The following is a 20,788-nucleotide window of genomic DNA, read 5'->3' on the forward strand; positions in this document are numbered from 1 at the left end:
GGCTTAACCCCTGCTATCCTGAAAGTGCCCACCTGCATACCTTGCCCCCTAGAACAGTTGGCTGTATAAAGGCCTAGCCCCACTTTTTGCACTTGGCTTGGCAGGGGGCGCTGCAGTGTGTCTGTCTTTGGGCTAAGGGCACACTTCCAGGACACAAAGGCAGGAGAAGACTTCAGTGGCTTGAAGACAGTATCATGTTGCTTTCATGGTTATGCAGGGCTGGGGTACCTACCTGAGAGCTGGGGGCTCCTTAGGGCTTCCTTAGGGCTGGGGGCTGGAAAGTCCTCCTGGGGCGGGGGGCGGGGGGGCATTTGAACTGCGCCTGAAGAGAGCGGTGGGCTGCTGAGGAGACCTGGGTTCTGCCCAGAACTAACCCTTGCTGTGTGAGGATTGTCAAGTCTCTACTCTCTCTGGACCTTAGCCATTGTGCTGGTCTCTGCCCTGGACAGGCTCTGGTACACAGGCCAACAGAGCAGAAGTCCACCTCAGAAAGACCCCAGGCTGGGGGCACTGGGCAAGGGGAGCCTTATGTGAGGAGATGGCCCTTCTCGTTCTGAACCCAAGCCTGGAGGAGAGGCCTGGGCTGGAAGAAGATGCTTGGATTCCAGGCTCTGCCTCTGCCTCCCTGCGTGGCTTTGGAGAAGGCACCACCCCTCTGTGCCTCAGTTTCTGTGTCTGTGCAATACCCTGATGAGAGGGTCAGCATCTGAGGGACCTCAGTATCCCGACCCTGCTCCTGGACATCCCAGGTGGGAGTTGGGTGCATTTCCAGGGGACAGGGCCTGTTACACAAGCTGAACTTTCGCTCCCCAAATCCCCTGCACCTAGGGTGTTGCCGCTTATTCTTCCAGGCTGTGAAAATAAATCCTCTGGGCCTTGCAAGGGCCGGCATCCTGGGGCTGGGTCCTGGGAGGTAGGAGGGTGGGCCAGAAGCTGCCCTTGGCTGTCCCTCGCCGACAGCGGGGCAGAATAGAGGCCTTGGGGTGGGAAAGCTTTGGATTTGAATCCTGGACCACAGCCTCCTGGCTGTGTGACTTTGGACAAGTTACTAAACCTAAGAGCCTTGGCTTCCCCACTGTGACAGGGCACAGTCACAGCAGCCCAGACCCTCACAGGGATGCTGTCCATTATTCATGTGAGGTCCCTGCTCCAAGCCTAGTATGGAGGCTCTCAGGAAACCCCAGCTCCCTCTCCCAGGCCTGCCTCTTCTCAGAGGCTTCAGGGACCTGGTTCTGAGGCCTGGGGCGAGGGTGGGCAGTCCATCCGTCTCAGGCCTGTGAGTGTGCAGGGGCTCTGGCCTGCTAGAGGAAAACAAGTGGGGGGCAGTGGGAGGGCTGCGGGCAGGGTGGGGGGAGCTGGCTGAAGGGCTGGCCAGCAGTTCCACGCAATCTGTCTGCTATGCAGTCCGGGCCTGTCCTGTATTTATTTATGCCGAACGTGTATTTATATCAGCCCCTTTCTCATTAATAGGGCAGGAAATGGCTGGAATTGTTACATACCTGGCGGCCCAGGGGTCCTGCTCAGCCAAGACACACAGGGCCCTGGCTCCCCCAGCACGCTCGAGGGCCCCCTCCTCAGTCTGCCCTCAGGCCCAGGCCGCAGTCCCTGGTCCCTCATTGACCCCCTTTCACTGAGCCCCTTTGGCCTCTTTGAGCTGCCAGTCACCCCCTGAGCCAACAGTCCTCGGAGAGGGGCTCATTTCAGGGCTTCCCTTCAACCCCCGACTCCTGATCCCATCCCAGCCCCAGTGAAGGCAGTGGGGTTGGGGCATTGAGGAGCAGATTGGAGGGTGGGGGAAGGGCGAGTGTGGGAGTGAGGGATCGGGGCCCCAGGTTTAGCAGTGGTGTCCTGAAGGTTGGGCTTGCATGGGTGGAAGTGAGGGGAGTGAGAAGGTCGCTCTGAGAATGGGGTGTCCCTGGGCTGTGCCCCTCCTCCACCCAAGCCCAGCCACTGGGGCAGACCCTGCAGCTTCCTCCCCATGGGACCCTCCAGCCCATGGGAGGGGTCTCTGTGTTTACCCCTTCCCCCCAGTAACTCCCCCTCACTGCTCTAGGCCCCAGCCCCAGGGAGCTCATCCCTGTCCTGCCTTCCTGGCCACCGTGGCCAGATGAGGCTTCCACGCTGGGCTGGCAATCCCCTCTCCAGTCCTCACGCTGCACTCAGACCCAAGCCAGAGTCTCTCCAGAACTCAGCTCTTGGGCGCAGGCCCCAGGTGGGGCTGCCAGAGCTGAGACGTGCGGCCCCCTCCGCAGAGTGCTTGCCTGACATAACCTATTAGCGATTCTTACCTCTTCCCAGACCCCTAGCCAGCCTCCCAACCCAGGCCAGACTGGCTCCTGCTGTCCTCTCTGGGTAGCTGGGCCAGGGCAGCATTAGAAGGAGCCCGCAAGACCCCCAGTATCCCAGGGCTGGCTGCTGTCTACCCAGACACCTCTGCTCGACTGGCCTCCTGGCAGCTGCTGAGGTCAGCTGGGCTTGACCTCTGCTCTCTGCCTGCTGTGGCCACAAGCCCTCCTTGCTCATTCCTGAGCTGGGGCCATGGTGCAGACCTGGAGACTGCAGCTCAGAGGACAGAGGGCACGGGGCTTTCTTGAGGTCATGCCCTTTGCCCTCTTCCCTGCTCTCTCAACTGGACTTCCATGACCTGGCTGTCCCCTCACTGGTCTCCAGCAGCTCCTGATGCTGAGGAGGGGGCTGCTGGGATGCTTCCAGTTCTCTAGGCTGGAGGCCCTTTGGGGGGTGGGAGGGGGCTACTGTGGGGTCTGAGGCCTGTGTTAGGACTAACAAAGTGGCCTGGGGCAGCAGTGTGGTGGTGGAGAGGAGGCCAGGCACCGGAAGGCCCTTCCTCGGGGCTCCCTTGTGAGTGCTTCCCCTAGACCCCAGGGGACCACCACCCTTCAAGGCCTCCAGTTTGAGACAAGCCCAGGCCAGGGCAGGAAGACTGTCACCTCTCCAGCCTGGCCCTCTCTCAGAGCTGTGGGATGGGGAAAATCACGCTCCACACTAGAGCCGTGGGGAACAGCTGCGGCTGAAAGGGCTTATCCAGGGCCTGGCATACAGTGGATGCTCAATAAATGGGAGAGCTTTTCCTTCGTCTGCTGTAGCCGAGCGCCTGGCTCTGGGGGTCAGTGGTCAGCTCCAGGTCCTTGGCCCACCTGGGCTCCTGCCCCTCCCTTTCCCAGATGGAACTGCATTGTCTGCTCAAGGCTGAGGGGCCCTCAGGGCCAGGCTGGTCCTCTGAGACTCCCTGGGTCAGGGCTGTTCCCCCTCACACTGCTTGTCTGAGAATGGTGTGTATTTGCATGGGTCTGTGATGTCTGTGTGGCGGCAGGGAAGGGAGGCCTCAGGCATAAAGCCCCTACCCCCGCCTGAAGCTGCCTATGGTTTGAGGGACCCCAGACCCTCTGTTCCCATTGTGGAGGCAAGGGGCCCTGGTCCTGCCTGTGCCTGTCTTGTGTGACCCTGGACATGTCTCTGGACTCTGTCCCTGCTCACACAACAAGGGGCCCTTTGGACTCTGTAGGCCTCTGAGTCTGAGTTTTTGTGAACCCTGAATCTTTTTTGGCTGAGAGGCCAGTGGGCTGAGGTTGGGGGTGCAGCTGGGGCCCACAGTCACTTGTTCCTTCCACACACATCTGGAACCATGTTCCACCCCCAACTCAGGCCCACATCTGGAGTCCAAAGCTGGCTCGCCAGCTAAACACGGAGCATCTGGGCCCGTAGAGCCTGTTCCCAGGTTAATGTGGCCCATTTGGGCCCCTTGTTGCTCTGCCCCATCTTTGCAGTGGAATGCTGGCCACATATCTGCAGGGCTGGAGCCCCGGATCTCCGCCTTGCCCCCGCCAGGCCAGGCCTGACTCCGTGCTACCAGAACTCCTTGCCCTGAGACAGGGGTCCTGTGGACACAGCCTCACCTCCTTTCTGATGCCACAGCTCACAGAGCTTCTCCTTGGGGCTGCCTTGGGAATAGCTTAGTTTTGACATCATCTGGACACATGTCCCTTGCCAGAAGTGGTGACAGTCGTCACTCTGCACCAACTCACCCAGCAGCCTCTTGGCACTGTTTGAAAGATCCTCTGGGCCCTGGATGGCCCGTCTGCCCCCTATCCTGGGATGCCTTGGCCGCTTCAGGGATGCACTGCTGTGGGAGGGACTGCACTGGGACCCCCTCATGGAGCCTACCTCACACAACGAGCCCCACTGTCACGTCCTGGGTGCCCTCCCTTGTCCTCCCCACTTCCCTGCCAACACCTACGCTTGGGAGGAAGGGGGTCGGATCTCTCTCTGAGGCCCCTGACTCAGAGAAGAGAGCCTGGGAGTGCAGGTCACCCGAGGGAACCAGGCTGGAATCTCAGGGCCCAGGGGCTGTCCTGGGGCAGCCAGGAGAAGGCGACAGGCCAGGGCATGATTGGAGGAAACTTTCTGGCTGTGGGAAAAGCCCAGCGGTGGCCTAGGCTGCTTCCGCTTCAATGGGCTTTTAGACTCTGCCTTTCTGACTTCACTGGGAACATGTGACCCTAACAAAGCTAAAGCATGTGGGAGTCTTAAGTCACTGTCATTGTGGTAGTGAGCTTCCTGTCACAGAGGGATCCAAGCTGTTGGGTCTGTTCTCCCTCAGGGATACAGCAGAGGCTACTCTTGCCAGGAATGCAAGGCTACTGGACTGCCTAGCACTTCACTGTTGTTGTGTGCCGTCAAGTTGATCTGACTCATAGCAACCCTATACGACAGAGTAGAACTGCCCCATAGGGTTTCCCAGGCTGTAATCTTTATGAGAAGATCCCTGGTGGTGCAGTGGTTAAGAGCTACAGCTGCTAACCAGAAGGTTGGCAGTTTGAATCCAACAGCTGCTCCTTGGAAACTCTATGGGGCGGTTCTGTTCTGTCCTATAGGGTCACTACGAGTCAGAATCGACTTGACGGCAATGGGTTTTTTAAAAAAAAGTCTTTATGAGAGCAGATCTCCAGATCTTTCACCTGAGAAGCCACTAGGTAGGTTCGAACCACTAACTTTTCATTTGGCAGGCTAGTGCTTAACCAGGCTGCACCACCGGGCTCCTTAGCACTACACTGTCGCTGTTAGGTGCCGTCAGGTTGGTTCCGACTCATAGCGACCCCATGTACTACAGAGTGAAACACTGCCTGGTCCTGTGCCATCCTCACAATCGTTTTTATGCTTGAGTTCATTGTTGCAGCCACTGCGTCAATCCATCTTGTTGAAGGTCTTCCTCTTTTATGCTGACCCTCTACTTTACCAAGCATGATGTCCTTCTCCAGGGACTGATCCCTCCTGACAACATGTCCAAATATGTGAGATGAAGTCTTGCCATCCTTGCTTCTAAGAAGTATTCTGGCTGTACTTCTTCCAAGATAGATTAGTTCGTTCTTTTGGCAGTCCACAGTATATTCAATATTCTTCGCCAACACCACAATTCAAAGGCGTCACTTCTTTTTTGGCCTTCCTTATTCATCGTCCAGCTTTCACATGCATATGAGGTGGTTGAAAACACCATGGCTTGGGTCAGGCGCACCTTAGTCCTCAAAGTGACATCTTTGCTTTTCAACACTTTAAAGAGGTCTTTTGCAGCAGATTTGCCCAATGCAATGTGTTTGATTTCTTGACTGCTGCTTCCATGTGTATTGATTGTGGATCCAGGTGAAATGAAATCCTTGACAACTTCAATCTTTTCTCCGTTTACCATGATGTTGCTGATTGGTCCAGTTGTGAGGATTTTTGTTTTCTTTATGTTGAGGTGTAATCCATACTGAAGGCTGTGGTCTTTGATCTTCATCAGTAAGTGCTTCAAATCCTATTCGCTTTCAGCGAGCAAGGTTTTGTCATCTGCATATTAAAAGAAAACAAAACAAAAAAAACCCATTGCTGTGGAGTCAATTCCAACTCATAGGGATCCTAAATCTGCATATCACGGGTTGTTAATGAGTCTTCCTCCAATTCCATGTGGTGTTCTTCTTCATATACTCCAGCTTCTAGGATTATTTGCTCAACATACAGACTGAATAAATATGGTGAAAGGATACAACCCTGACGCATATCTTTCTTGATTTTAAATCATGCAGTATCTCCTTATTCTGTTTGAACAACTGCCTCTTGGCCTATGTACAGGTTCCACAAGAGCACAATTAAAAGTGTTTTGCAATTTCCTTTATTCACAATGTTATCCATAATTTGTTATGATCCACACAGTCGAATGCCTTTGCGTAGTCAATAAAACACAGGTGAACATCTTTCTGGTATTCTCTGCTTTCAGCCAAGATCCATCTGACATCAACAATGATATCCCTCATTGCATGTCCTCCTCTGAATCTGGCTTGAATTTCTGGCAGTTCCCTGTCGATGTCCTACTGCAACTGTTTTTGAACTATCTTCAGCAAAATTTTACTTGCATGTGATATTAATGATACTGTTGGATAATTTCCACATCCTGTTGGTCACCTTTCTTTGGAATGGGCACAAATATAGATCTCTTCTAGTTGGTTGGCCAGGTAACTAGCTATCATCCAGATTGCTTAGCATAGACAAGTGAGTTCTTCCACCACTGCATCTGTTTGTTGCAACATCTCAATTGGTATTTCATCAATTCCTGGAGGCTTGTTTTTCACCGATGCCTTCAGTGTAGCTTGGACTTCTTCCTTCAGTACCATTGGTTCTTGATCATATGCTACCTCCTGAAATGGTTGAATATCGACCAATTCTTGTTGGTACAGTGACTTTGTGTATTCCTTCCCTCTTCTTTTGACGCTTCCTGCATCGTTCAACTGTTTGTCCATAGAATCCTTCAATATTGCAACTTGAGGCTTGAATTTTTTCTTCAGTTCTTTCAGCTTGAGAAATGCTGAGTGTGTTCTGCCCTTTTGGTTTTGTAACTCCAGGTTGTTGCACATTTCATTATAATACTTTATTTTGTCTTCTTGAGCCACCCTTTGAAATCTTCTGTTCAGCTCTTTTACTTCATCATTTCTTCATTTTGCTTTAGCCACTCTATGTTCAAGAGCAAATTTCAGAGTCTCTTCTGACATCCATTTTAGTCTTTTCTTTCTTTCCTGTCTTTTTAATGACCTTTTGCTTTCTTCATGTCTGATGTCCTTGATGTCATCCCACAACTCGTCTGGTCTTAGGTCATTAGAGTTCAATGAGTCAAATCTATTCTTGAGATGGTCTGTAAATTCAGGTGGGATACACTCAAGGTCATACTTTGGCTCTTGTGGACTTGTTTCAAATTTCTTCAGCTTCAACTTGAACCTGCATATGAGCAATTGATGGTCTCATTTCTATCACCAAGGCCATATATTCCAACTACAGCTCCTTCTTTGTTTCCAACTATCCTCGCATTCCAATCACCAGTAATTATCAATACATCTTGATTGCATGTTTGACCAATTTCAGACTGAAGAAGCTGGTAAAAATCTTCAATTTCTTTATCTTTGGCTTTAGTGGTTAGTGCATAAATTTGAATAATAGTGGTATTAACTGGTCTTCCTTGTAGGTGTATGGATATTATCCTATCACTGACAGTGTTGCACTTCATGATAGATCTTGAAATGTTCTTTTTGACAGTGAATGTGACGCCATTCTTCTTCAGTTTGTCGTTCCTGGCATAGTAGACCATATGATTGTCTGATTCAAAATGGCCAATACCAGTCCATTTCAGCCCACTAAGGCCTACGATATCTATCTCAGGCATTCCATTTCATTTTTGACTACTTCAAACTTTCCCAAATTCATACTTTGTACATTCCGTGTCCTGATTATTAATGGATGTTAGCAACTGTTTCTTCTCAATTTGAGTCGTGCCACCTCAACAAATGAAGGTCCTGAAAGCTTGACTCCATCCACGTCATTAAGGTTATTTCTACTTTGAGGAGGTAGCTCTTCCCCAGTCATATTTGTAGTGCCTTCCAATCTGAGGAGCTCTTCTCTTGGCACTATATCAGACAACGTTCTGCTGCTATTCACAAGGTTTTCACTGGCGAATTTTTTTAGAAGTAGACTGCCAGGTCCTTCTTCCTAGTCTTTCTTAGTCTGGAAGCTCCACTGAAACCTGTCCACCATGAGTGACCCTGCTAGTGTTTGAAATACTGGTGGCATAGCTTCCAGCATCACAGCAACACATGAGCCACCGCAGTAGAACAAACTGACAGATGAGTGATTTACCAAACTAAATTTCTATAGTTCCAAGATTCCAGGATTCTGCAATGCTGTCTTTTCAGATTCTGAGCTGCTATGCTAGGAGGTATGAGTAGCCACAGGGTTGAGGCCAGCTATTTGGTGTGGGGGAGGGGCAAGGGGAGAAGTGTGCTGGGTAAGCTGAGAAGAGACACCAGCCTGATGCTGGGGGCCAAGGACCGCACATCCTCCCTGCCCCGAATGGCCTCAGTTCTCATCCTAGCTGGGCCTCCAGGGATTGTGGCACCTGTGCAGAGCCCCAGCAAGCTTGCATCCTGGGGTCGGGCTTTATTGGAGCATCTCTGGCCCTGATTCCAAGGAATCCTTCATTGCTGTGGCCTCTAGCCTGGGGCCTCTGAAGCAACAGGCATTGAAACCACAGAATCTCATGCCTTCTCCTGCACCTCTTTGCCCACTGAAAATCTGAGTCAACAACCACGTAAGATGGAGACACAAATAAAAAATGAGGGTGCGTTTACTGAGTATTCACTAGGGGCCATACATCATCCTGAGGCCTTACTAGTATTAACTCATTTTGGCTTCCCTGGGATGGTGGTGCCCTGGTTATCACTAACCCGTTTTATAGACAGGGTACCTGAGGCTTGAGGTCAACTTGGCTACTGGATGGCAGAGCTGGGATTCAAACCAGGTAGTCGAGCTCCAAAGCCTGTGTTCTTAGGCACTGCTCCACGTCACCCCTCCTCAAGTGGGGAGTGTTGGGGACAGAGGGACAGAGACAAAGGTGGGCATAGCGAGACAGAGAGAAGAATGACTCTGAAGCCTGGGCTCTGGGTCAGTCTGAGAGGTGATGCTGCTCTTCCTAGCTCAGGAGGAGAAGCAGGATGGATTGAGTTACAGGAGGCCACCCTCTCCTGTGTCTTTTAGGCCTTCACGGTGAGGTATCCAAGAGCAGTCCTCTACCTTGTCAAGTCTTCCAAAGTCAGACAGAGATAGACTTTGCATGGTCTGAGTTCTGTTGGCCAGAGATGAAGCAGGGCTATCCGGCCAGACTTGGGCCCTTGGCCTAGTCTCCTGGGTGACCACCCAGCCCTGAGGTGGGGATGCTGGCTGGGACTGGGGTTTCCATTGGTGTATGTGAGAATGTGGCTTCTCTCTGTTTTCTTCTGCTACACTTTGACATGCCAGAGGAACTAAGCAGAGTGTGCTCTGCAGCCAACGGTGTCGTCTTTGGCCCACTCTGACTGAACCTCCCTGTCCCACAGGCACCTTCTAACAACCTCTCCTGCCACCCAGAGTCCCTCCCCTCTAGTACTAACATGGCAGCCACCCTTAACTGGGACTTCCTTCCAGTCGGGCACCGTGGTGAGGACTTCTCGTGTAATAGCTCATGTAATCCCCATAACAATCTTGACAGGAAGGTCTCATATCACCCCCATTATATGAATGAGGAAACTGAGGCTCAGAGACAGAAAATTACTGACAAGTGGCAGAGCCCTGGTTCAAAACCAGGCCTATCTGCCCCCCTTGCTAAGCCCCTAATTCCCACCCTTGCCAAGAGGGCTAGAGAGAGAACTCCGCCTCTCCCACTTCCCCCATTCACCAAACTCCTGGGGTAGGGCAAGGCTTCCCGGAGCCCCAGACTGGTGCCCCTGCGCCCCAGCTGGGCCACTTCTGCTGGGCGCAGCCCATGCTGCGGGGGCTGGCCCAGGGCCTAGGAGGGAAAGGAGCCGAGGAAGCGGGCAGTGTAGGAGAACAATGGGGTGAGAGGAACGGAAATCCTCTTGGAAGCAAGAGGGGGAAAAGGAGACCAGAGCAGTAGGGGATTCCAGACAGGCTGGGTCCTGGGGTCCACAGGGCAGAGGCTTGGGGAGGAGGTGCCCAGGCCAGGCTTCTTGTGTGCCTTTGAGTGGCTCCGGCCTGGCCCTGCATGGGAAGACTGAGGCAGGAAGGACAGAAACTGGTCCTGTCCTGTGGTCCCAGGGGTCTTGACCCTCCTTAGGGAACCTGGATCTGAGGAGAAGGTGAGAGGCTCCTGAGAAGACCTAGATGAACTTTACTCTATACTGTTGGAGTTTGGGAAGAGGTGGGTGGCAGCGGGCTTGGCCCTGATGGGCCTCTGCCTCTGGGTAGCTGGGAGTGCCACAAGAACGGGTACAGGGCTCAGTGCCCCTGCCTCGGGCTGCAAAGAATTCCCTGGCTTCACATCAGGCAGCTTGCTATCCCACCAGGTGGACCTCCCGATGGCCCCTCCTGGCCCCTTATTATCCACCCCGGCACTGTCCTCTGATATCCATTATGCTGTGTATGTCCCCCGTTAACAGATGGGAAAGTGGAGGCTCAGCTCATAGCTGGCAAGGGAGCCAGGGTCAGTGTGGGTCCAGAGTCCTCCTGTTGTCCCTTGCCAAGGCCCCATTGCATTTGTCCAGCGGTGTGGAGAGACCATCTGCTCTGCGTCCATCCCAAGCCCCCAAGGATCTGAGGCTCTCTGGACTGTGGTGTTCTGGTCAGTAACTGTGGGAGATGTCCCCTATCTAGTGGCTGGGACAGGAGACCGTGGTTCTCAAAGTGGTCTCTGAATACCTGCCACCCTGCAGCCTCACTCACTTGGGGCCATAACTCATGGCCCCAGGGTGGCTGGTGCTGGCCCTCTTCTCGGCGTCTGGCTGGGCTGAGATTTCCAGATGTGACTGCACTGCTGCTCAGTGGCTCCTATCAGCTGTCCTAAGGAGGCCTTGGCGGTGGACTATGCCTTCCTGACCCTAGTCTTACCCCACCCTAACAGCCCGGCTTCACTGGGGTGCATCTTTCCCTCTGGGAGCTGCTGTCCTCGCCCTGCAAGGGCACTGTTGGAGTCCTCAACCCCATCCCAACCCAGGGTGGGGCACCCTCAGGAGTGGCTACCACCACTTAGGCCTGGGGAAGGCGCTCAAGCGTGGTGGCCCGTCTGTCTCATGAGTCTGTCCAGGGACCCAGCTCCCGCTCTGTCTCCTTCTGAGCTGAGAGTCAGGGCCAAAGGGCTTCGCCATTCTCTCAACCCACAGACAGGTACAGAAGCCCCTCCATGCCAGGGGCTGTGCTGGGATGCAGAAGACCTGAGGCTGCATCCCTGCTCACCACACACAGGTCCTGGTGCCATGGAGCAATCATTTCCTCCCTCTAGTCTCAGTTTCCCCTCTGAGGAAAGGGGTTGGACTTGTGATGTTGGCAGCACACCCAGCTCTTGCTTTGGTGAAGCCCACCTCTCACCTAAAGCTTCCAGTGCTCATCATGGCATCCCCACTCCCAAAGCCCTGGGGTCCCCCACCCAGACGGTGGCCCCAAAGCCCCAGGGTCCCAGGCCCAGGGGAAAAGCTACAATGTGGGAGTGGGTCTTCCTGTCTCCCCCTTGCCCAGCATCAAGGAGCTATTAGGAAACGAGTTCTCCCAGACAAACCTGGCCAGTCAACAAACAGGTGGCCAAAACAACAAGGGAAGATTACAAATCCCAGATTCAGGGAAAGAGGCCACTCAGAGCCTCTGTCCAGGACAGGGGGTGGCAAAACTGGGCCAGGCCTGTGGGTCAGAGCCTGCCTGGCCCTGACTATTTCTGTACTGTCTAGGGGCTGGGGGTTGATGAAATCCCAGCTGCATTTCACCAAAACACTTTCCCCTTAAGCCCGGGCTCCATGTGGTTCAAATTCATTGTCACTTAACTCATCACTCAAGGCTCCGAGCCGAACCCCTCCCCCCCAAAAAAGACAAAAACACAATCTCTGGCGCGCAGGCGAGGTGGGTGTGAGGGCTGTGACAGGCAGGCTGGCTGCTCGACCTTAGCTGCCCCAGCGCCTGCCCCTCCACCTTCCCGGCTCCTGCACTCCTGCCTGGGTTCCTCAAAGGCAAGATGAGGGAGTGGGCCACTCTCTAAGCCCCACTGAGGCTAGGTTGGGAGACTGGGGTCACTGACTACACCCTGCCCCCACTGCTGGGAGCAGGAAGTGCACAGGGACCTCCGGAGGTCACCTTGGGAGTGTCGCCTGTGGGCGCGTTTGTGCCAACCAGCAAGGAGAGGCCACCGACCGTTTTTCTTCTTGGTGCCTTTTGCGGACTTAGTTGCTTTACACCTGGCGTTCATCACGATGCGGCTGTGTGGAGGTCAGCGAGCACAAAATCAGAGAGTGGAGGGCTTCTGGGAGGGGCCTGCAGAGGGCATTTCCATCTTTGTCAGCCTGTGCACTGACCCTCGGCGTCCTGAGTGGGGTGGCCACGTCTTCGGTGTTATTTGGTGACTGGTGCCTCAACCCGTTTCCACCCCTGAGCCCTTAGTTTATCCAAGGCAAGGTTGCTGTTTCTCAGGAGGGACTTGAGCTGGGGACAGAATTCCTATTCCATTCCGTGTTCTCTCTCCCTGCTAGACTGTGGGCCCCCCCAGGGCATGGTGGGGCTGCCCATTCCTGGATGGCGCAGAATGCAAGGGCAGCAAAGCCTGGTTGAATGAATTACACATTTTTCAAATCAAGTCAAAGTGCTATTTTCATTATCTTCAGGCCAGAGTCATCCAGAGCTGCAGTTTTCCCAGATAAATCCCGGCAATCTAGGAGGTCGCTATGAGTCGGAATCAACTCGACAGCAGTGGGTTTGGTTTTGGTTTTGGTTTTGGCCTAGTTCATAGTCTGGAGCCCTGGTGGCACAGTGGTTAAGAGCTATGGCAGTTTGAATCCACGAGCCACTCCTTGGAAACCCTGCGGGGCAGTTCTACTCTGTCCTATAGGGTCACTATTGCTTTTGGTTTTAGTTCACAGTCCAGGACATAGCTCTCTTCTGAATTAGTAAGGGAGAACAGCCCACATCCCTAGAGAGGGGTATCCCTGATCTCCCCTCTCACCCACATCCAAAGTGTCCAGGACCCTTTTGGCTCTGAGGACCACCTGCCAGTCTGCCCCTCCAGCCGCAATCTCAGTCCCCAGGCTGAGGGGGAAGCAGGGTGGAGCTGCAGGAGTTTGCTTTCCTGAGCAGGGTCATGCAGTTCCTGAGGCAGCAGAGCTGTTGGGGCGCAAACATTTCCCTGTATTGTCCCGCTTCAGAAGGCAGCCAAGAGTCTAAGTAGGAGGGAGGGCACTCTAGTGAAATTCTTTTCCCTGCAACCCCAGAGAGGATGGGAGCACACAAAGGGGGATTGGGAGGTTCCCCCAGCCTGGGGGGATGCAGGTTGCCCAGCCCTGAGAGAGAACAGAGTGGGGAGTCCAGCTGGGTGGGCTTGGGGAGTCAGGTGTCAATAGGAATCAGTGCGAGAATTCACGTCCAGCCAAAGGATGAAGCTGCACTGGCCTCAAGAGATGCCCATCATGCCCTTGCTGGCTAGGTGCTCCATTCTACCCATGGCCTCTCTCCCATGGTGTAGCAGATAGTCAACCTCCTTGCTCTGCTAAAGAGTCTTGCTCCTCCTCTGAGCCTTCTGCTTGATACTGGAAATGTGCTTGTCCGCATTAAGACAGCCACAGGCAATGCTGCTTTACATTTTTCACCTGTTTCCCAAGTGGTGCACCATGGAATGCTGTATTGGGAGAGGCAAATGTTCTGGCATCCAACAAGCCTGGGAAACACTGGATTTAACACAGTTAGATAGGCTTCTCTCTTACAGGACTTCTCAGAACCTTTAATTGTTAGTTGGGGCTTTGACTGTCTAAGAAGGGGCCCTAGTGGTAACACCAAGTGAGGGTGGAGTGTACACAGCTTGACAAAGGTAAACGTTGTCACTAAAAAGTACACAAGAAAAAAGGACCTGTTGGTAATTGCTATGCGTAGATAATTTTGAAACAACAGCAAAAACAACCAAAAATATATGTGCGAGTATATATGTATGTGTGTATGTAGGCATGTACGTATATGTTGTAGCTCGGTGCTGTCGAGTCAGTTCCGACTCATAGTGACCCTATGTACAACAGAAGGAAACACCTCCTGGTCCGGTGCCATCCTCCCAATCATTGCTATGTTTGAGCCCATTGTTGCAGCCACTGTGTCAATCCATCTCATTGAGGGTCTTCCTCTTTTTTGCTGGCGCTCTACTTTACCAAGCATGATGTCCTCCTCCAGGGACTGGTCCCTCCTGATAACATGCCCAAAGTGCTTGAGACGAAGTCTAGCCATCCTTGCTTCTAAGGAGCATTCTGGCTGTACTTCTTCCAAGACAGATTTGTTTGTTCTTCTGGCAGTCCGTGGTATATTCAGTATATGAACATGTGAATATATGTGCATACTGTCACATAGATGCAGGTACATATGCATACACCTATATATATCCACATACATACATATTTATATACATATCCATATCCAGTGAAAACCTTATGGATATGTGTATAGGTTTATAAATATGAGGGTATATATAGGAGTATGCATAAGTATATGCATCTATTTGACTGTATGCACATACATTCATATATATAATAAAGCATATAGGGGGCACAGTTACAGATACTTCTTAGACATAACCAAACACCTCACTGGACTGGATTTTTGGGTTTGAAGGATTAGGACCATAGCTCATAAAGTTATGTTCTACATCCTAGTTTGGTGAGTAGTGTCTGGGGTCTTAAAAGCTTGTGACCATCTAAGATACAACTATTGGTCTTTACTCATCCACAGCAAAAGAGAAAGAAAGAAACCGAAGACTCAAAGAAGAAACTAGTCTACAGGACAAACAGTCTACATGAACCACAGCCTCATCTACCCTGAGACCAGAAGAACTAGATGGTGCCCAGCTACCACTACCAACTGTTCTAATCAGGGCCGCAATAGATGGACCCTGGCAGAATGAGAGAACAAATGTGGAACAGAATATCAAATTTCTAAAAGAAAACAAACAAACAAAAAACCCCCAGACCTATGGGGCTGGTTGAGTCTGGAGGACTCCCCGAGACTATTGCCCTGAGATACTCTTCAAACCTTGAACCGAAACTAACCCCTGAGGTCACCTTGTAGCTAAATAACAAATTGGCTCAAAAAAATAATGAATATCACATGTAAGTACTGTGCTCCTTTAAAAAATCACCTACATGAGACCAAATAGTCAACAATTACTTTAAAACAGAGATAAGAATGTAAGGGGGCAGGGTAAATGGATTAATGGAAATGGAACAACCAGAATGAAAACAATTAGAATGTTCATGCATTGTGAAGAGTGTAACCAACATCACTGAACAAGTTGTGTAGAAATTGTTGAATGGGAACCTAAACTACTGTGTAAACTTTCACTGAAAACAAGATAAAATATTATCTAAAAAAAAAAAAAGGAGCCCTAGTGTACAGTATGTCCAGACTTATTGGATATCAGAGTCATTTTTTTCTATGGAATCTTTTTCAAGACAAGTGGGACATACTCTGGGCCACACAGATTTAGAGAACACCTTAGAGATTATTGAACCTGAAATGTCAAGTGACCCCCAGCAGAGATGGTGGCTGTGGGTGAAAATGCTTCTTTTTTATGTTGAGTGGAAAATTATTACCCTTTGACATTGGAGGAAGTTGGCCACATGAGGTCCCCTGATGTCACGCTAGTGTGGAACACTGGCCACATGGTTTGTTCTCTCTTCCTTGGTTCTGAAGGGAGATGAGCTGGCAGGTGGACAGAATTTTCTTTTTTTTTTTTTTAAATTATACTCTAGATGAAGATTTACAGAGCAAAGTAGTTTCTCATTAAACAATTAATACACATATTGTTTTGTGACATTGGTTGCCAACCCACAACATGTCAACACTCATCCCTTCTCGACCTTGGGTTCCCCATTACCAGCTTTTCTGTCCCCTCCTGCCTTCTTATCCTTGTCCCTAAACTGGTGTGCCCATTTACTCTTGTTTTGTTTTATGGGCCTGTCTTATCTTTGGCTGAAGGGTGAACCTCAGGAGTGACTTCAGTACTGAGTTAAACGGATGTCCAGGGGCCATACTCTCAGGGTTTCTCCAGTCTCTGTCAGACGAGTAAGTCCCGTCTTTTTTTGTGAGTTAGAGTTTTGTTCTATGTTTATCTCCAGCTCTGTCCGGGACCCTCTATTGTGATCCCCGTCAGAGCAGTCACTGGTAGTAGCTGGGCACCATCTAGTTGTGCTGGACTCAATCTGGTGGAGGCTGTGGTAGTTGTAGTCCTTTAGGCCTTTGGACTAATCTTTCCCTTGTGTTTTTGGTTTTCTTCGCTTTCTCTTGCTCCAGATGGGTTGGGACCAATGGAGTATCTTAGATGGCCACTCGCAAGCTTTTAAGACCCCAAATGCTACTCACCAAAGTAGGATGTAGAACATTTTCTTTATAAACTATGTTATGCCAGTTGAGTTAGATGTCCCCTGAGACCATGGTACCCAGCCCTCAGCCTGGTAATTTGGTTCCTCAGGGAGTTTGGATGTGTCTATGAAGCTTCCACGACCTTGCCTCAGTCAAGTTGTGCTGACTTCCCCAGTACTGTGTACTGACTTATGCTTCCAGGTGGACAGAATTTTCATGCTGACCAGGAGGTTAGGACAGACCTTGTCCATCCATTCAACTTGTTCTAAGACCATGATCCATGATTAGATCACCTGTGGCCAAGGTTGGGCAAAATCCAGGAGCTGGGAAAGCTGAAAGGACTTCAGTCATCAAGCTGGTCTGAAGCTCTGGAAAGGGCAATCCCAGCTTCAGGAAGGATCTGAGCCCCACATCAGAATTTGGGATGAGTTAACAAGGCTCAGAGGATGCTGAGCTCTCAACCCTGCAGCTCCCTGTATCCTACCCACAGCTGGAATTCCTGGATCCCATGGATAGGCTCAGCTCTGCCCCAGGCTGTGGGGCCCAGCCTGACCCAGGGGAGCTTGGACCTCCCTCCAAGTTCAATATTCAGGTGATAGGCATCCAATCTTGCACCCCTGTTCTATTAATGAAGGCTCAGCTTTGTTTCCAGGTCCCTCTCATCTGTTCTCCTTCACTTACCCAGTGCAAGAGACCAAACCTGAGCCCCAGCCATGTGCTGGGGCCCCTCTTGTCTGCTGCTGGACTTCCCCAACTCTGTCCTCCTGCCTGGTTCCCAGGGCCCAGACTTCTGTTGGGACATCACATTGGCCACTGGACCCCCTCCTCACGTTGGCTTTGGCTGGTCCTTTTTGGTTCTTGCTGGGCCCCAGGTCCCACCTGCTGGATGGGCTCCTTGCAGGTGAAGTTAGCCGAGAGTTTGCTCTATCTCAGAGGGAGTCCATCTGGTCAGTCCTTCCTAGTCCTCTGTGCCTCTCACTGTCCGTAGGGATTGGACACCAGACAGACAAGAAAGAACTGATCTACTCAAGTCTGGAGATAAGACCAGACCTTCTTGAAACTCATTCACTCACTTGTTCATTCATTCAATTACTATTTCAATCAACATTTGTTGAGTTGGCCACGATCACACTCTAAGTCAAGCTTTTTCAAACTCGAACCTGCTTCAGAATCACCTGTGGGTTTGTTAAAACACAGATTGCTGGGCCTGACCCTCAGAGTTTCTGATTCAGTAGTTCTGGGTTGGAGCCTGGTAATTCGCATTTCTAACAGGTTTCCAGGTAATGTTGATGCTACTGGTCTAGGGACCACGCTTAGAGAACGTAAGCAGTTATTAGTTATTGACACCCATATGTGGACTAGTTTATCAGGGTTTTGAAACCAGAAGCTTCTTGCCACAAGAGAGATCTGGCCTGAGTAAGACTTGTGGAAGGACCTGGCCCTGGTGGTGAAAGGGAGAGCATTGCCAAGAGACAGATAGCTGGTTGGGGCCATGAAGGACAAGCTTTGTCTTTTTGCTAGGCTAGGCAGGCCCCAGAGGTTAGAATCTGGAGGCAGGCAGAAGGAAGTCTGGGCCACGCTGATCAGAAGCTGGGATTGGGCCACGGGCCCGATGCACCTGACCTGTGGGGCTGGGAACAATGACTGGGCCGGCGCTGGCCTGGCCCACTGCCGCAGCATATCTCTGTTTTCCTTCTCAACTCCTTGTTCCCTCTCCAGTGACCCATCCCGTCTGTCCGCTGGCCCTGGATAGCACATTCCTTCATGCTGATCTCTTCCCAGTGGCTGTAAGCACACGTTCTCACAGTGAGGCAGGAAGCAGGGCCAGGACCTGGGTGATGGTGGAAGGGGGTCTCAGCAGGCCTCCCTGGGGCCCTGGCAGGATCCAGAGACCAGAGGGAACCTGAGGGAGGAAGGAGTATCCCCGTAGGTGGGGTTCCCCAGTATCTGCCAACCCTGAGAATTTGTATACAGCTTTCTCCCCCACCTTGTATCCTCTGCATATTAGGAGAGGCCCAGAACCTGGGGGCTCCTATACCATGTCACCTGTTCCCTCTGCAGACTGTGGCCCCTGTCTAGCTAGCTCTGGGCATGGTATGCTCCTCATAGAGGCTGGCCCAACCCTGGGCCTTTCTTGGTCTGGGACAGGACCTCTTTCTGGGCGAGGCCCCCGTTTCCTGAAATCTCTGAGTGCAGGGGATGTATGGGTCCAGCTCCCCTGCAGAACAGCACTGCCCAGCCCTTCTTCCAGCCCACCAGGGTCCCCTCATACAAAGGCAGATGCTTGTGACCCTGCCCTCATCTGCCAAACCTGAGGCCCAGGAAGCAGTGGTGCTGGCCAGGGTGACACACCTCGTCAGTGGCTTATATTCTCTCCCCTTCCCCTGTACCTGGTGGGCCCAAGTGTTCAGAGGGACCTGCTGTCCTGCCCAACAGCAAAGGGGATGGGCTGTGTCTTGGTGTCCTCAGAGGCCTTCTTTGGCTATTTATACCAGGTCAGGGCTCTGCCTTGTGGTTGGGCTCAGTGCTTAATCTGGGTTGGGGTTAGGGTGAGAGTACAGCCTGTGCTAGGGGATCAGCCTGTCTTTCAGGGCTGGAGTTCAGTGTGGGGTGGAGTAGGGGTTCAATTTGGTGTTGAGGTCAGGGCTCATTCTGGGGTAGAGGTCAGAGTTCATTCTAGGGTGGAGGTCAGTGTTCATTCTGGAGTCGAGGTCAGGGCTTATTCTGGGGTTGAGGTCAGGGGTCATTCTGGGTCAGGGTCAGGGATTATTCTGGGTTGACGTCAGGGATCATTCTGGGACCATGGTTGCAGTTCATCTAGGGCAGGGATTGGGTTCAGTCTAGGGTTGAGGTCAGGACTGCATGTGGGGTCAAAGTCAGTCTGGGGCCATGGCTGGGTTTCAGTTTGGGCCAGGTGTTAGATTCAGTCTAGGATTGGAGTCAGGGTTCAGTCTATGGTTGAGGTCAGCCTTTAGTCTGTGGTTGGGGACAGACTCAGTCTGGGGTTGGAATCTGGCTCAGGTTGGGTTGGGATCAGGTTCAGGGTCAGATTATGGCTCAGTAGGGGTCAGAATCAGATTCAGTATGGGGTCATGGTTAAGTTTAGTCTGGGGTCAGGGTCAAGTTTAGTCTGGGGTCAGGGTCAAGTTCAGTTTGGGGGCAGGATCAGATTCACGTGTCTTCTGAAGTTGCAGTCTGGCTAAGTCTGGAGCCCTGACGTGCTTGGTCTAGCCTCGTGGTGGGCTTAGCCTGGGGTCTCTCTGGGTTTGGGTTCAAAGTTCTTCAGACTGGGGTCAGACTAGGGACTCAGTGTGTGGGATAGGACCCTTTGTGTGGGGCTGAGTGAGGTAGGTAAGAATTAAAAGTGATCCCTGCCCACCCGCCATGCCCCCTCCAGCCCCCAGGTCCCTGACTCCTAAAGCTTCACAGGGGGCTCATAACAGAAGGCTGGGCTTGGCTTGGTGGGTGAGAGGGGCCTTCGGTCTAGTTCTTTGCCTTCAGCATCATGTGTCCAATACCTGTGCTGGCCTGGGGATGCAGGATGTACCAGATAGCATCTTGGCCCTCTCTGGGCCTCAGTTTCCCCATCTGAAAGGCTTAGTGTTCAGCAGTTGGGCTGTGTTCCAGAAACCTGGACCTTGCAGCTTGAGCAGCTATGCCAAGACAGTTTGAATGTGGAGGGAAGTCAGGGGCCACTGCTGGAAGTCTGGCTTGGAAGGAGACCTGGGAGGCCTACAGGGCAGGGTAGGGAGCATGCAAGACAGACCTTCCTGGGCGCTGACTGGATGAGGGTCTACAGCCAAGGAGGCATCAACTGCTCCTTAGTGGTTGATAGAGGTCACACCTGTAGTCAAAAGAGCTTCTTCCCTGGACCTCCCTGACCACACAGGGTATGGCTTTCCTGTTTGGGGCCCAGGCACAGGCTGGGTAAGGGATCATGAATTGCCCCAGACTCCAGATACCCCCAACCCTTACCCAACAACTGACCTCCTGCCTGCTCACCAGCTGGCTCCCAAATATCCCTGAGCAGCTCAGAGCTGCACTTGGCCCCTCGTCCTCCGGCACTCGCTCAGCCTAGCCTCCTCCTGTAGAAGCCGCCGACACAAAGGAGAAACCCCAATTTACGTCAGGTGAAGGGCCCACAAGGCCTGTGTCTCTCCCAGAAATTTGGCTCCTGTGACCAGCATAGGATGTCTGTGGTTTCTAAAAGGTGAAAATGGCCCCAGGCCCTGCTTCTGTGTCTCCACCAAAACCTGGCACAGCAGGCAGCACCTTGGGAGGAGGCAGGCTCCTGGGGTACTTGGTTCCAGAGTTGGACTGGACTCCTGAGTCCCTCTGCTCACTGAACCTTCCTCCTCACTGAGTCCCCTCCCCTTGCCAGCCCTCCCCTCAC

Source organism: Trichechus manatus, unplaced genomic scaffold, assembly GCF_000243295.1.
Source record: "Trichechus manatus latirostris isolate Lorelei unplaced genomic scaffold, TriManLat1.0 scaffold00077, whole genome shotgun sequence".
NCBI lineage: Eukaryota > Metazoa > Chordata > Mammalia > Sirenia > Trichechidae > Trichechus > Trichechus manatus.